Source organism: Cyprinodon variegatus, unplaced genomic scaffold (assembly GCF_000732505.1).
Source record: "Cyprinodon variegatus isolate N-32 unplaced genomic scaffold, C_variegatus-1.0 Scaffold1410, whole genome shotgun sequence".
In the NCBI taxonomy this organism is placed as follows: Eukaryota; Metazoa; Chordata; class Actinopteri; order Cyprinodontiformes; family Cyprinodontidae; genus Cyprinodon; species Cyprinodon variegatus.
In genome coordinates, this window is record NW_015151863.1 from 83,686 (window position 1) to 97,403 (window position 13,718).

At 38.1% G+C, this 13,718-nt stretch overlaps 1 pseudogene; it reads right to left on the minus strand.

Annotated features, from left to right (window-relative positions):
* Positions 1-11,989: 11,989 nt before the first annotated feature.
* LOC107103278 lies at positions 11,990-13,231 on the minus strand (annotated as a pseudogene).
* Between the last annotated feature and the right edge of the window lie 487 nt (positions 13,232-13,718).

Genomic DNA, 13,718 nt, shown 5'->3' on the forward strand with positions numbered 1-13,718 from the left:
AGAGTGCTGTGTTTGTCTTCCAGTCTGAGTCACAATCAGATCACTGATGCTTCTACTGATCAGCTGCTCCTCCTGGTCTCCATCAACCCTTCCATTGGTTCTGTGAGGTGAGCAAACATTCAGCAGATTCATCAACATCCATCATTTTATCTTTCATTTATTTAGATACAAATGTTTCCTCTCTTCTGCTGGGTTTAAAAAGATAAATATCTGATGCTTAGAGGTGAAACTGAAGGATCCAGTTTCATAAACCCTGATTGTTTAGGCTGCACTACAGAGACAGATTTCAGTAGTTCTCTTGGCTCCAGAGCTGATGTTTGGAGATTTAAACCATCCAGGAGCAGCAGTCTGTTAACGATCTCCTGACATCTCAGCTCTCAGAGGAATCCTTGCTGATTTCACAGCCGCTAAAGTCAAATTTCTATTTTCTTCTCTCTGCTTTCCTCTGTTTCTAGACTCTTTAAGAACAATATCCTTGATAAAACTCCTTATATGGACAACAGGAAGTTTGAGATCTGGTGAAGATGCTTTGAGTTAGCTGGTGATGTGACCAACAGGAAGTCCCTGTCTCCTCAGGATCCTTAGATGGACGTTCAGCTGATGAATCTGAGCTGGTCAGCAGTGAGGTTAATCAGTTCTCCTCTTTTCTGTCTTTCAGTTTATGCATCTCAGAGGAAGCATGCAGTAAATAACCAATTAGTACTTGAACTGGACCGAATGGTCAGAGAACTGTGATTTTAGATCATGTTTTTAGTTTAGGTTGAATTCATAGCAAATACAGCAGCTTCTTGCTTCTGTCTAGAAGAAAATGTTGTTAAATGTCAAACAAAAATAAGTTCAAATGTTTACTGCAAAAAAAAACTTAAGATTCCATCTGCTGTATCAAGTGTTTTTTAAAGGGTTGAAAGATGTTTAAAATACTTTCCATTATTATACTGAAAAAAATATTAGCTCATATTTGTTTTATTACACCCTTCCTTCATTTATATATAGAACAATATCATCTATATAGAACAGAATAATGACACTTTTGAATGTTATACTTTGAAAACTAAAAAAAAAATAAAAAATGCGCAGACATTATTTTTCTTCAGAATAATTTGACCCTTTAATAAATTATTCTGAAGAAATAATAAAAAACCTTTATTGGTATTGTTGCAATGAAACTTATCAGGGATAATTGTTTTTTTTTTTTTTTACGTATATTTAGGTTGATAAAACACAGAGAGATCTCTTATGGGGTTCATATGAGTGACACAGACAACCTCTAACGCAGCCTTATAATATCCAGAAAAATTATCTAAACTAAAGTGTTAAAATATTGAAAAGAAATGAGGAAAAATTTCTATTGAAAACTATGAAAACATTTATCTCTTATTTAGATATATGGAAAGGGAGGAATTATGAGAGAGAAATATTTCAGGAGGATCAATACATCTTTTTATTTGGGTTTTTCACAAAAAAAAAGCTAATTGATTAACTATTTATTGAAGATATGATTTAGGAATTCCTCGGATGGAAAATAAAGCTTTGCATCACCTCAATTGAGTTAAAAGAAATAAAATCCTGAAAGTAAAACGAAGGCATTGCTGTTGTTCAATCTAAAGTAGTTTATTAATAATTATTGCGTTGGCAGAGACAGCCAAGCGCACAAATGATGCTCAAGGACCAATGAGCTGCTGAGTTCAACACACCAGCGCAGAGCAGCAATCACAGACACAAAGACACATTTGCACATTAGTACAGCTGGTGGAGAAGAGATTGCCAGATTTTAACGCGCATCAGACAAGTATTCAATAAGTATTAGTGGGCGTGAGATTTAAACACTGCACAGCTGTCTCACTGTGTGTTTAAATTGGTAACTCTACGCTGAAGTCGTTGGCATTAAATAGCTAGCAGCGGGTCTTCCCGGAATTTTTAGCCAGTAAAAAAAAATGAAAAAACAAACTAGTGGATGTATCTGATTGGTTGAGAAACAAATATTGTAAATGCACCTTTATTTTGATACTTTGAAGTTCAGATCAAAGAAGCCGATATAAATTTCGCTTACTTTTAGGCAACATTTTCCATTTTTAAATCCAAAAATTGGTCACTGGATTTTTTTTTCAGCTTCTGAGGGATAGCCTAATGCAAATCTTTTTTTTTTCAAACCAAAATATATCCCAAATAAATATTGAATATTTTATGGTAGAGTTTTGAATATACACCCAAATAAAAAAAGGCATTTAGACCTTCTTCAACTAGTCCTCTCTAATAATTCCTCTATATCCATTTAGTCGATTTGAAAGTTCCTTGTATTATTTTTTTTCCTTTTAGATTTTCACGTTTTAGTTTAAATTTTTTAAGATCAGGTTCTGAATCTTCATGGCCTTGGTTAGCCCTGAAGAGTCTGTGTAACTTGTATTATTTGACCATATTAGGTGATTCAGAAATTCACAGAAGAAAAACTGGTATGATCGTTTAGTTGTTGTTCACCTTGAGTTGAAATATATTCTATTTATTCACATTTCTTTCTTTAAACAGATGAAGTTCTGAAGGTGTTGCACCTGCAGTTACTGTTCAGCTAAAAAGATTACTATGCTTAGTGTGTTTCATATTAATGTTGCCAATTAATGATAATTAAAGGGAGTGAACGAGTGGTAACTGTGCATTTAATGTTTAATATTAGAGAAATGATTATGAAAATAGGAAATGCTGGAATTATGAGAAATAATATTAAGATAAAGAATATCTGTGCCTTTTGAAGGGAGTGAGAAAAAAATATAACTGGCAAGAATTTATTCCTGATAATGTATAAATACTTTACATCATAGTGTCCTGTTCCTCACAGGGTTTAATACTTCCCACATTTTCACCCCTGACCTGTTTTCATGTCTGAAGAAGACGTTAAAATGTTCTAGATTGTTTCTACCTGCTTTGTAAATATTATTAAAAGCATTTTTTTTGTTTTAGACGTATTTTGATTATCCTTCGATATTTATTAGCCCAAATATTCTGTTAAGTTATTCAGAGAACACCAGAAAGATATTTTTGTAACTTCCTATTCAGAGAGAGGATTAGATTGAATTATTTATTGTTGAATTTTGTTGAAATGAAACAAATAAAATATTGTATTTTAAAAAATGTGTTGCTTTGCTTCTTAAAGTGCTTGAATTACCTATTTCTTTATTTTAAAACAACAATATATATATATATGTGTGTGTGTGTGTGTGTATATTTTGCAAGTATTAATATGTGTATAAACCAATAACTAATAAAATGTTTGATTTTTCGGTATTTCTATTTTCCTAAATCTAAGTCATTGTTTTCCTGAAATAATTGTATGCAGGTAAGTATCAGAATTCACCAAGATGAATTACCTCTAAAATAAGAAAAAAAAAACTTATTTCAAGTGTATATCTGATGGGCAGAAATGACAATTCCACTGGTAGGTTGTTTTTTATTTATCTGCTCAAATTAAGGGCAATTGCATTTATTTTAAGATTTAACTTATTTTTTAGATCAGGTTTGCAGTGTAAAACAAAATATATGGTCGTGGTTTAATGTTGTCATCATATATGTGTTTACTGATACCACAAGGCAGGTTTCTATTCAACCAGACAAGAATAATCATACTATTCTGTGATGACATAAACTTTAGAGAGTGGAAAACCTCAGCCACATATTAATAAAGCTCTACATCAGGCTGCGCAAAGAAAAGCTGTGCTGTTACTGGCGAAATGGCAACTGAAAAATAAAGGATTCATGATTTATGTCAGTGATTCCTCTAAATCAGAGAAATATCTATGGTGAGATGCTTGCTGTTCTAATGATGTGTGGGAACGTCATAAACCAGATGACGCTTAAAACTAATCAAGGCAGCGTCAGGTGAGAGCTCAGGGCTATGGCAGGCCGTTTTGACATTTATTAGCTTGACTGAATGTAATCCAGAAGTCTCAAAATGATTTCTTCCAAGTCAAAAATGAACCTTTCAAATATCTTAAATGTAATTCTTACTAGTACAAATGACGTCACATTTCCACTTCATGTGTTGGGATTTTACTTCCACATATCTAAAATAAACATTCTTCCTATCTAAAACTGAATTCTGACAAGGGTGAACTCTAATATCAGAACTCTATAGTACAGTTTCTACTGGTCACAATGACAATTTCAGATATCAAAAATAAATATAACATTACAGATATCCAGAAATCCAATTATTTACATCAAAGATATATTTCTGCCAGTACAAAACAGCATTTCTTTACAAACAGCTTAGCAATGAAAATGAATATTTCCATTAATATGTTGAATTCCAAATATCAATTACTTATTTTCGTGACTGGATAAATTAGAATCTTAAAGATCCCTATTTTAATTATGCCTATCCAAAATACTGTTTAAGAGACTTGCAAAAGAATAACGAGGCTCTGTTTAAACATAAAATAGGCAGGCTGACTGGTCATATTTCTATTATAGATAGCACGAAAGCATTCTACCTATTCACAAGTCTTTTAGATATCACCAATTAAATTTCTACCATTAAAAATTACATTTTAAGTCATTCTTGATATATGAAATAAAAATTATGAACATACGCATGAATGGGAAAAAGTGACGTCATTTGTCCTAGTAAGAATTACATTTCAGATATCTGACATGTTCATTTTATATAGGAGTAATACCATTAAAGATATATGAATTACATATTGGGTCAAGCAAATTTATTATAAAATGGCTACTTAAAGTAAGTAAAGATTTGTAGATATGTAGCACTTACTAGTACAAATTTGATTCTAGATAACTTACAGTATCATTTCTACTGGTAGAAATGCAATTAGTGATAGGAACATTATAATTGTGACTAGGTAGAATACTTTAGTACCGGTACTATCTATAATAGAAAAGTGACTAGTCAGCTTTCCTATAGTGTGTTAAAATGGAGCTGCTTTATTCCTTTGAAAGTTGGTCAAAATATGTTTTTAAGTATTTAATATTTTGGATAGGCATTATTAAAATGTAGATATCTGAAATTCCAGTTTAAATAGTCATATATCAATAGTCAAAATTTGTAATATATATAGACATTTTTGATGTCAATAATTGGATTTCTGGATATCTAGAATATTATATTAATTTCTGATATCTGAATTGTAATTTTGACTAATAGTAAGTCCATTATTGAGATCCAAAATTAGAGTTTATCCTCAACATAATTCAGTAGATAGGAAGAATGATTATTTTATATAAGAACAATGTTATTTTAGATATCTGGAATTAAAAGCTCAATACACATGAAACGGAAAGGTGACGTCATTTGTACTAGTGAGAATTACATTTAAGATATCTGAAAGGTTTGTTTTAGATAGGAAGAATGTTACTTTAGATATCTGAAATGCTCATTCTGACTAGAAAGAAATGCATTTGAGAGATCTGAAATATATATTCAGTCAAGCTAATAAATGTCAAAACAGCCACTTTAAATTTGTAAAGATTTCTAGGTATCTAAACGTTTATTCTTATTAGTAAAATTATATTTTTTGCATCCTGAAATGTCATTTTTTTGCTGCTATAAATGTCATTTAGGATATCTGTGTACAGTTCTGACTAGTAGGATTGTAGTTTTGACCAGGAACTATATTTTAGAGATCTACATATGGAACAAAATAGGACGTTGCTTCTAATAAATGTCAAAACGGCCTGCCATATACGCCGCCTGTTTGACGTTAGCAGCAGTTGAGCAAAAACTCTGATTGCTGATGAAGAGGAAGACATGAGTTTGTACTTATCCTGTGTTGGTGAGCATTGAATTACCAGTTTTAGTTTACTAAACGTTTTTCTACTCGTTTTTTGGACTCTGTCGGTTTATCTTCTTGTAAAACTTTAGCAAGTTTGCTGGTGAGAAGCCTTAGTTTGAGTTCTCTAAAGTCATAAGTTTTACTTTCTGTAGTCTCCTATGACTGCTGTAGTGTAGCTAGGCTGAATTCGATGTTTTGGTTTTTATCCTAAAGGGTTTGATATTTTTTAAAGGGAAAAAAAGAGATGGAGAGAAAAGAAAAATAAGTCCTTGTGAAGGAGGGTTCATGTTGTACCCTGATAATTATTTTTTTTGTTTAACTTTCTCATGACGAAGCTGCAGTTAGCTTCCAGCCGGTGTGATAGATTAGCCGTTTGTGGCGGTATGGCAGGCCGTTTTGACATTTATTAGCTTGACTGAATATGTAATCCAGATTTCTCAAATTCATTTTTTCCTAGACAAAAAGAACATTTCCATTAATGGGTTGAATTACAAATTTTAATTACTTATTTAATGACTATTTAAATTATAATTCTAAAGATCCCTATTTTAATTATGCCTATCCAAAATACAGTTTAAGAGACTGGCAAAAGAATAACGAGGCTCTGTTTAAACATATAATAGGCAGGCTGACCAGTCAAATTTCTATCATAGATGGCACAAAAGCATTCTACCTATTCACAAGTCTTTTAGATATCACTAATTACGTTTCTACCATTAAAAATTACATTTTAACTTTTTGTTAATATATGAAATAAAAGTTATGACCAATAACGATTGGATTACAGAGATCTGAAATTTATTTTTAGACATCCAGAATGTTTATTTTGGATAAGAGTAGTGTCATTTTGGACATCTAAAAGTAATACACGTAAATGGGGAAAAATGAAGTCATTTTTCCTGGTAAAAATTACATATTCATTTAGATAGGAGGAATACTATTAAAGATATCGGAAATACAAATAAGTATATTTTAAAATGGCCACTTTTATTAAGTAAAGATTTGTAGATATCTGAAATGTAGTTCTTACCAGTAAAAATTTGATTCCAGGGTACTTAAAATTTTATTTCTACTGTTAGAAATGTAATTAGTAATATCTAAAATACAATTCTGACTAGTAGCATTATAATTGTAACTAGGTAGAATGCTTTAGTGCAATCTATAATAGAAATGTGACTAGTCAGCCTGCTTATTTTATGTTAAATTGGCTCCCAATTTCTTTTTTGAATGTCAGTCAAAATGTGTTTTGAAGTATCTAAAACTGTATTTTGGATAGGCATTATTAAAAATTAGATATCTAAAATTCCAATTTAACTATTCATATATCAATAGTTGATATTTGTAATTATATTTCTACTAGCGGAAATATATTTTAGATGTCAAGAATTGGATTTCTGGATATCTGCAATGTTATTTTCATTTTTGATATCTGAAATAGTAATTTAACTCTATTAGAATTAATCTTTGTCAGAGTTCATTTTTAGATAGGAAGACTGTTTATTTAAGATATCTGAAATATTCATTTTGATATCTATATGTACATTTCTGGCTAGTAGAAATGTAGTTTTGACTTGGAAGAATCTTTTTTTTTTTTTTTTTTTTTTTTTTTTTTTTTACAGATTAACAAATGGGACAATTGAGAGAACAGTGCTTCTATTAAAAATCCAAATGGCCTGCCATAATGGCAGCCATACACAGCTTTGTTGCTTGGCAACCATGACAGTTGACACACACAGCACGAAAAGAATGAATACTAAACTTCTGACTGCTGTTTCTTTTATTTGTTATTTTATTATTGTAGAGAACCCAAGAATACTCATGAGAATATAGAGTGGAATAAAGGTGACCATCGGGAGCATGAAAAAATTAAAGCCAATATAAAGATATAAAAGGGGTAGAAAGATATGAGTAAATCAAAACAATGTATGTATAAAAAATATAACAATTGTAACAATTCTGTAAATACAACAATTCTCATATTCAACAAAAAAAAACTTAGTTAAGCAATTGTTTAAAATAGCAATTAAAAAAATAAAAATAACAATAGGAAATCTATTCAACAGTAAATTAGATTATCATATAAAGATCAACATTGACTTTGAACAATCACTTCACTGAAAAAGATAAAGAATATAAGATATAAGGAGTAATTAAGAATGACATTCGGAAAGAAAGGCATAGTGTTATTGGTTGTAGACATCTTCTAAGGACAATGTATTTTTATTTTTAATTGTCTTATTGATTTATTGTATGATTTTCTCCGTTAAACTGCTTGTCCCAGGTGATAATAGGAAATGCTCAGAGTAGTCCGGTAAAATATGATTATACAATTTTATTTGCATTTTAGTTTGTTCTTTATTTAGGTTACCCACTATAAACCATAAGGTTAACGCGAAAGTAAAGCATGAAACTCAAAAACACTATATTTATGTTTCAATGCGAATCCAATTTCAGGTACAGATCGAGCAGAGACGAGTAATGAAACAGGATTTTTAATGCATTTATTTTCTTAGGATATAATTAGTAACCCTAAACACAGTATAGTGTATTATGCTTACTATTTTTGAAGAGGGAAAAAAGTAATTTAGGTCTTTTTTTACAAAAACAGAATTGAGGGGAACTTTGATTTATATCTGGTGGGCATGCGCATTTGAGCTGATGGTATGGATTGTGCCTCCGGTACGGATCGGGTAGCAGTGACGTGGTATGTGGAGGAAAGTATGTCATGGGCTCAGTTGCCTGATCCCAGGAATGTTTCTGGGATCAGGGGCTTGCGAAAACCAAAGGTGGGAAAAAAATGTTTCTACACTCACAGACAATGGAGAGCTTCATTGTATTCCTTTCAGATAAATGAAATATGACTTATGTTAGAAGGTAGTGATGCATTGATGAGGCTTCATGAAGCGTTTCGACATGTCTGATACTCTGTTGATACTGTGTGACTCAATACTGACACCAGCTTGACCTTTTAAAATCTCTACAGGCAGCTTGTTTGACAAACTAAACAATAATATATAATATATATAAGGTATATAATTTAAGATATATTCTAATAATATAATTCAATTTTATTGTCATTACACTGTCACAAGTACAGAGCAACAAATTAATTCTCTGCATTTAACCCATCCCCTTTGGGAGCAGTGGGCTGCCATTGTGCGGTGCTCACTGAGCAGTGTGGGGTTAAGGGTCTTGCCCAGGGACCCAAAGTGGCAGTCTGTGGGAATGGGGGATCAACACTCACTAATACTGATTCAATAACCTAGTGCTATAATATAATTTGTATCATTCTGTGTTATATCTTATTTTTTCATATCTTTTTCTATATTAAAAATATCTTTGATATTTAGAATTAAACTTTATTGTCATTACACTGTCACAAGTACAAGTAAGTTAATTTAGAAGCAATAAACTGTTTCAGTTGAGTTATCATAGCAATCTGCATCAGCAGCCCTGTGTCTGTCTCCCTGCCAGCGGTCAGATCAGCTTCTCTGGTTGGTTGGTGGGGGGCGTCGAGCAGTAAAATTTAATTTTTTCCAACTCCAGCAGCTGCTGCTTCTGAAGCATGCAACATACATCGCGATGCTCAGAAGCTTGTAAGGCGCTGCTTTGGCTGCGCAGCAGCTCTGCTCCTGCTGCTAAAAACATGCAGCAGGACCTTTTGCTGCCTCTTGATTTATCGCATCTATTGACTTTGCATGTAAACTAGCTGCTTCTGCTGCTACTGCAGCTTGTGGGATGAACGTAGACTTAAGGCTGATTTATACTCGGAAACCAGGTCGTCAGCGTGTGTGTCGCAGTGAACACAAATGTGCCCCCACCCCTGTCGCAGACACTCTGGTGCACCTCTCCAAAATTGTAGGTGACTGCAGACAGTGTCGCAGACAGAAGGCCTCTGATTGGTCACATATACATCCACTCTACACTGTGCATATTTCCTGTTTGGTACCTGACCGGTTTGTTTTGTTTGTATGACAGTCATTGTGGAAAACGACTCGTGAAGTTTGACCAGCTAGAAGAGCGAGGTGCGCAAGAACGCTGGGACCCCGCTTGTTTTTCGCCATCATGTCTAGGGATGGGTATCGAAAACCGGTTCCTGTTTAGAACCAGTTCTGTGTGTTCCAATTCCATGGCACCGTTTGGCAGCTCGCTTAACGGTTCCCTTACGATTCCAGGCAGCACCAGAGCCTAGCGCTGGGCAGCACGACTTGCGTCACGTTTTTTACGCAAGTTACGCACAAGGCATTCAGTAAGCAAGTATGGCGTGACCAGGCGTAAGTCTAGAAAAGCAAAACAAAAAAGAAGGCGTCCTATGGGTAAAGCGATCGAAGGTTTGGATGAAAAGTGGCAATAACATCCGCAGTGGAAATACATCCAACATGCAGAAACATCTGCGGACACAACATGGCCTCTCTTTGGGGTTATTAAACATGCTACGAAGTTGTTCCGCAAATCAGGGAGCGAGAGAAAGGTGACGCGCATTTATTTAAATCAGAAGGAGATGAGTTTATTTATTTAAATTGTACAATAATGCTTTTTCATTAAACGGATGCCTTCTCCATTATATATAGGTGACTGTGACGAGACGGGTAGCCTGGCTGGCTCAGAGGCTGGCAGCTTCCGTTCACTGCCTTCTGTTTTCACAGAGGCAGTCAGAACTAGAAGGTCCCAGGCGAAGGTAGACGAATCTCACCGTGCACTTACCAAGTTCATTGTTTCCCTGAATCGATAATTAATCGAATCAATAAGGGAATCGTGAAAATCATATCAATTCCATACCCTAATCATGTCCCTCCGTTGTCACACAAACTTGCTCACTTCCCCACTTCCTCACCGCCTCAGCCGTATCTAGACCCACAGCTAGTTCGTGATTGTCCCTCTTGCGTGCAGACCACGCTTCAATATTGGGCAGAAATCAAAATGCTCACTGCGACACACTGCTGCTGGGAGTATAACAAAAGTTACGACTGTAACTACGGTTCTATGAATCTTGGATGACCGCTAGAGGCGGTGCTTAAAGCACAAATGATCACTCTTGCGCATGCACAGGTCGAGAATCTTATACCAGCATAGTCACGTGTGACCCCCGGTCATAGAACCGTAAGTACAGTCGTAACTTTCATTCTATTTCATCCCTACTGACCGCCAGAGGTGGTGCCTAAAGCACGGATGACGATTACCAACAGAGTCCTGAGGAATCACACACAGAAACAACAACCCGAAACATGCCCACCTCACTGGGAAGATGGTGCGCGCTGGGACAGGATCCCCTGCACTGGGTGAGGGGTGGCCAAGTTAACCCTGTAAAACCTAGCAAAGGTATTCGGGGATGACCAAGAGGCTGCTGAACAAATAGCTTCCAGAGTGACACCAGTCATGGCGGCCCATGACACACTGATGCTCCTGGTGGAATGGCACCGTACACCAGCGGGCGGGTTGGAGGCCCCGCCGAATGTACGCTTGTTCCACTACATCCACAATCAAACTCACAAGGCGTTGTTTAGAAAGGGCCTGCCCCTTGCGGGGCCCCGCGTAGCAAACGAACAGACTATCCGGCTGCCAGAGAGAAGCTGTGAGACTGACATATGTCCTCAGTGCCCGAACAGGGCAGAGAAGCTCATCAGGCCCACCCGCATCAAGGCGAGCAAGCTGGAGGGGCACAGTGTGGCTCGCGGTTGAAGCCACCTTAGGAAGAAACGCCGCAATAGGCCAAAGAGTAACACCCGAACCAGCCGGGTTCCAACGGCAGCAGGACTCGTGAACGGACAGTGCATGTAGTTCACTCACCCGTTTCGCCGAGGCCATGGCGAGGAGAAAAGCTGTCTTCTTTGACTCACACTCAAGGCTTGCCTCAGCCAATGGTTCAAAGGGAGGAGAGTGAAGGGCAGCGAGGACAACAGAGAGGTCCCACACCGGCACAACAGGGTGCGTGGGAGGGTGCAAACGTTGGGTACCTCTCAGAAACAAGGAAACGTCCTTGTTACAACCCACCGTCTCCCCACTCACCACCGAATTCCAGCTAGAGAATGCGACAACATAGACTTTCAAAGTGGATGGAGAGCGACCTTGAGAAAGCAGTGCTTGAAGGATGGTTAAAATAATAGAAATAGGACAGTGTACAGGGTCCTCATTTCTTTCCTGACACCAGCGGCTAAAAGCTTTCCACTTATGGGCGTACACCAGTTGTGTGGAAGGGGCCCTGGCATTAGTCATCGTGTGTCCGATGTCCCCACCATACTCCGAGAAGGAAAGGCCGGGCCCTGTAGTGGCCAGACCCAGAGTTGGAGGCGACTGGGATTGGGATGCAGGATCTGACCACCCAGCTGTGACAGAAGCTCCTTCCTGCAGGGAGAGCTGCAACAGAGCCTGTGCAGCATTGGAAACCAAGTCCTCCTTGGCCACCGGGGGGGGCCACCAGAAGGGGCTGATGCCCCTCCTGAAGGACCCTCAGGAGTGTTGGACCTATCAGGGAAAGTGGCGGGAGCGCATAGAGCACTGCCCTTGGGCCAGTCGTGCGACAGCGTGTACTGAGCTAGGAGACTGGCACTGTCTGCCAGGGAGAACCAAAGCGGGCAATGTGTCGTCTCTCGGGAAGTGACTTAATCTACGGCTGCCCTTCTGAACCTCTCCCAAATAGTCTCCACTACATCTGGGTGGAGCCTCCACTCCCCCAGTGGTGGACGCCCTCGGGATAGGATGTCGGCAGGAACATTCTGCATCCCCGGGATGTGGGCCGCCCTCAGGCTGGCAAAAAAAGGGGCTGCCCAGGTCAAAAGCTTCTGGGTCAGCCTCAGTAACGTCAACGACTGTGTTCCCTCTTGATGGTTGATGTGAAAAACAACTGAAGTGTTGTCTGACCGCATCAGAACATGCCTTCCCAGCAGGATCGGGAGGAAGAGCCGTAACACACGGTGCACAGCCTTCAACTCCACAGCGTTGATGTGGTGCAGCCTTTCTCGTGGAGACCATGTCCCCCGAGCGATCTGTCACTGCCACAAGCCCCCCCATCCCGTGGTGGACGCGTCGGTAGAGACAACCTCCTGACAGGATGCCAGCAAACCCAGTGGAACTCCCTCTTCATGAATGCTGCATCACTGAGCCAGTAATGCGAGGCATTGAGGAGACACCCGCAGTTTTCTGTTATGATGTGACGCACGAAAAGGGTCCAGCCTCAGGCTTTTGAGCCACATCTGCAGTAGTCGCAGAGATAGTAGTCCTTGGGGTACTACCGTTAGCGGCAGCTGTCAGCTTCCCCAGCAGACGGAGATAGAGAACGAAGGGGGCTGCCAGACCGGGAAGAAAGGCAGGCAGCATCTGCAGAATGCCCTCGACACGCTGAGGTGATGGGCGAGCAGTCATAGAGAGTCCATCGTGATACCGAGAAAAGTTACCTGCTGAGACGGAATCAGGTTGCTCTTCTGCCAGTTCACGCGAAGACCCAATGGGTCCATGTTATCGAGTAAGGTGCGCGTGTCTGCAGCAGCTTGAGCTTCTGTGGGTGCACAGACGAGCCAGTCATCCAAATAAGGCAGGATCTTCAACCCTTTGGCCTGCAGAGGACACAAGGCTGCTGCCACACATCGTGTGAACACACGCGGGGAGAGAGAGAGAGAGGCCGAATGGGAGAACTCTGAACTGAAAATGCTTGCCCTGAAATGCAAAGCAGAGAAAACGCCAATGCTGTGGTGCAATCGGGACATGAAAATATGCGTCCTTCAAGTCGACCAAGGTGAACCAGTCGCCTGGGGAAATTGCCCGAAGCACATCTCTGATGCTCAGCATGTGGAAGGGGATGGATTTCATGAAAAAATTCAGACCTCTCAGGTGCAAAATTGGGCAGAGTCCCCCAGTCTTTTTCGGAATTAAAAAATACTTTGAGTTAGGGCTGGGCGATATAGAAAAAAAGCTTATCGATAAAAAAAAATGCATATTGATCGA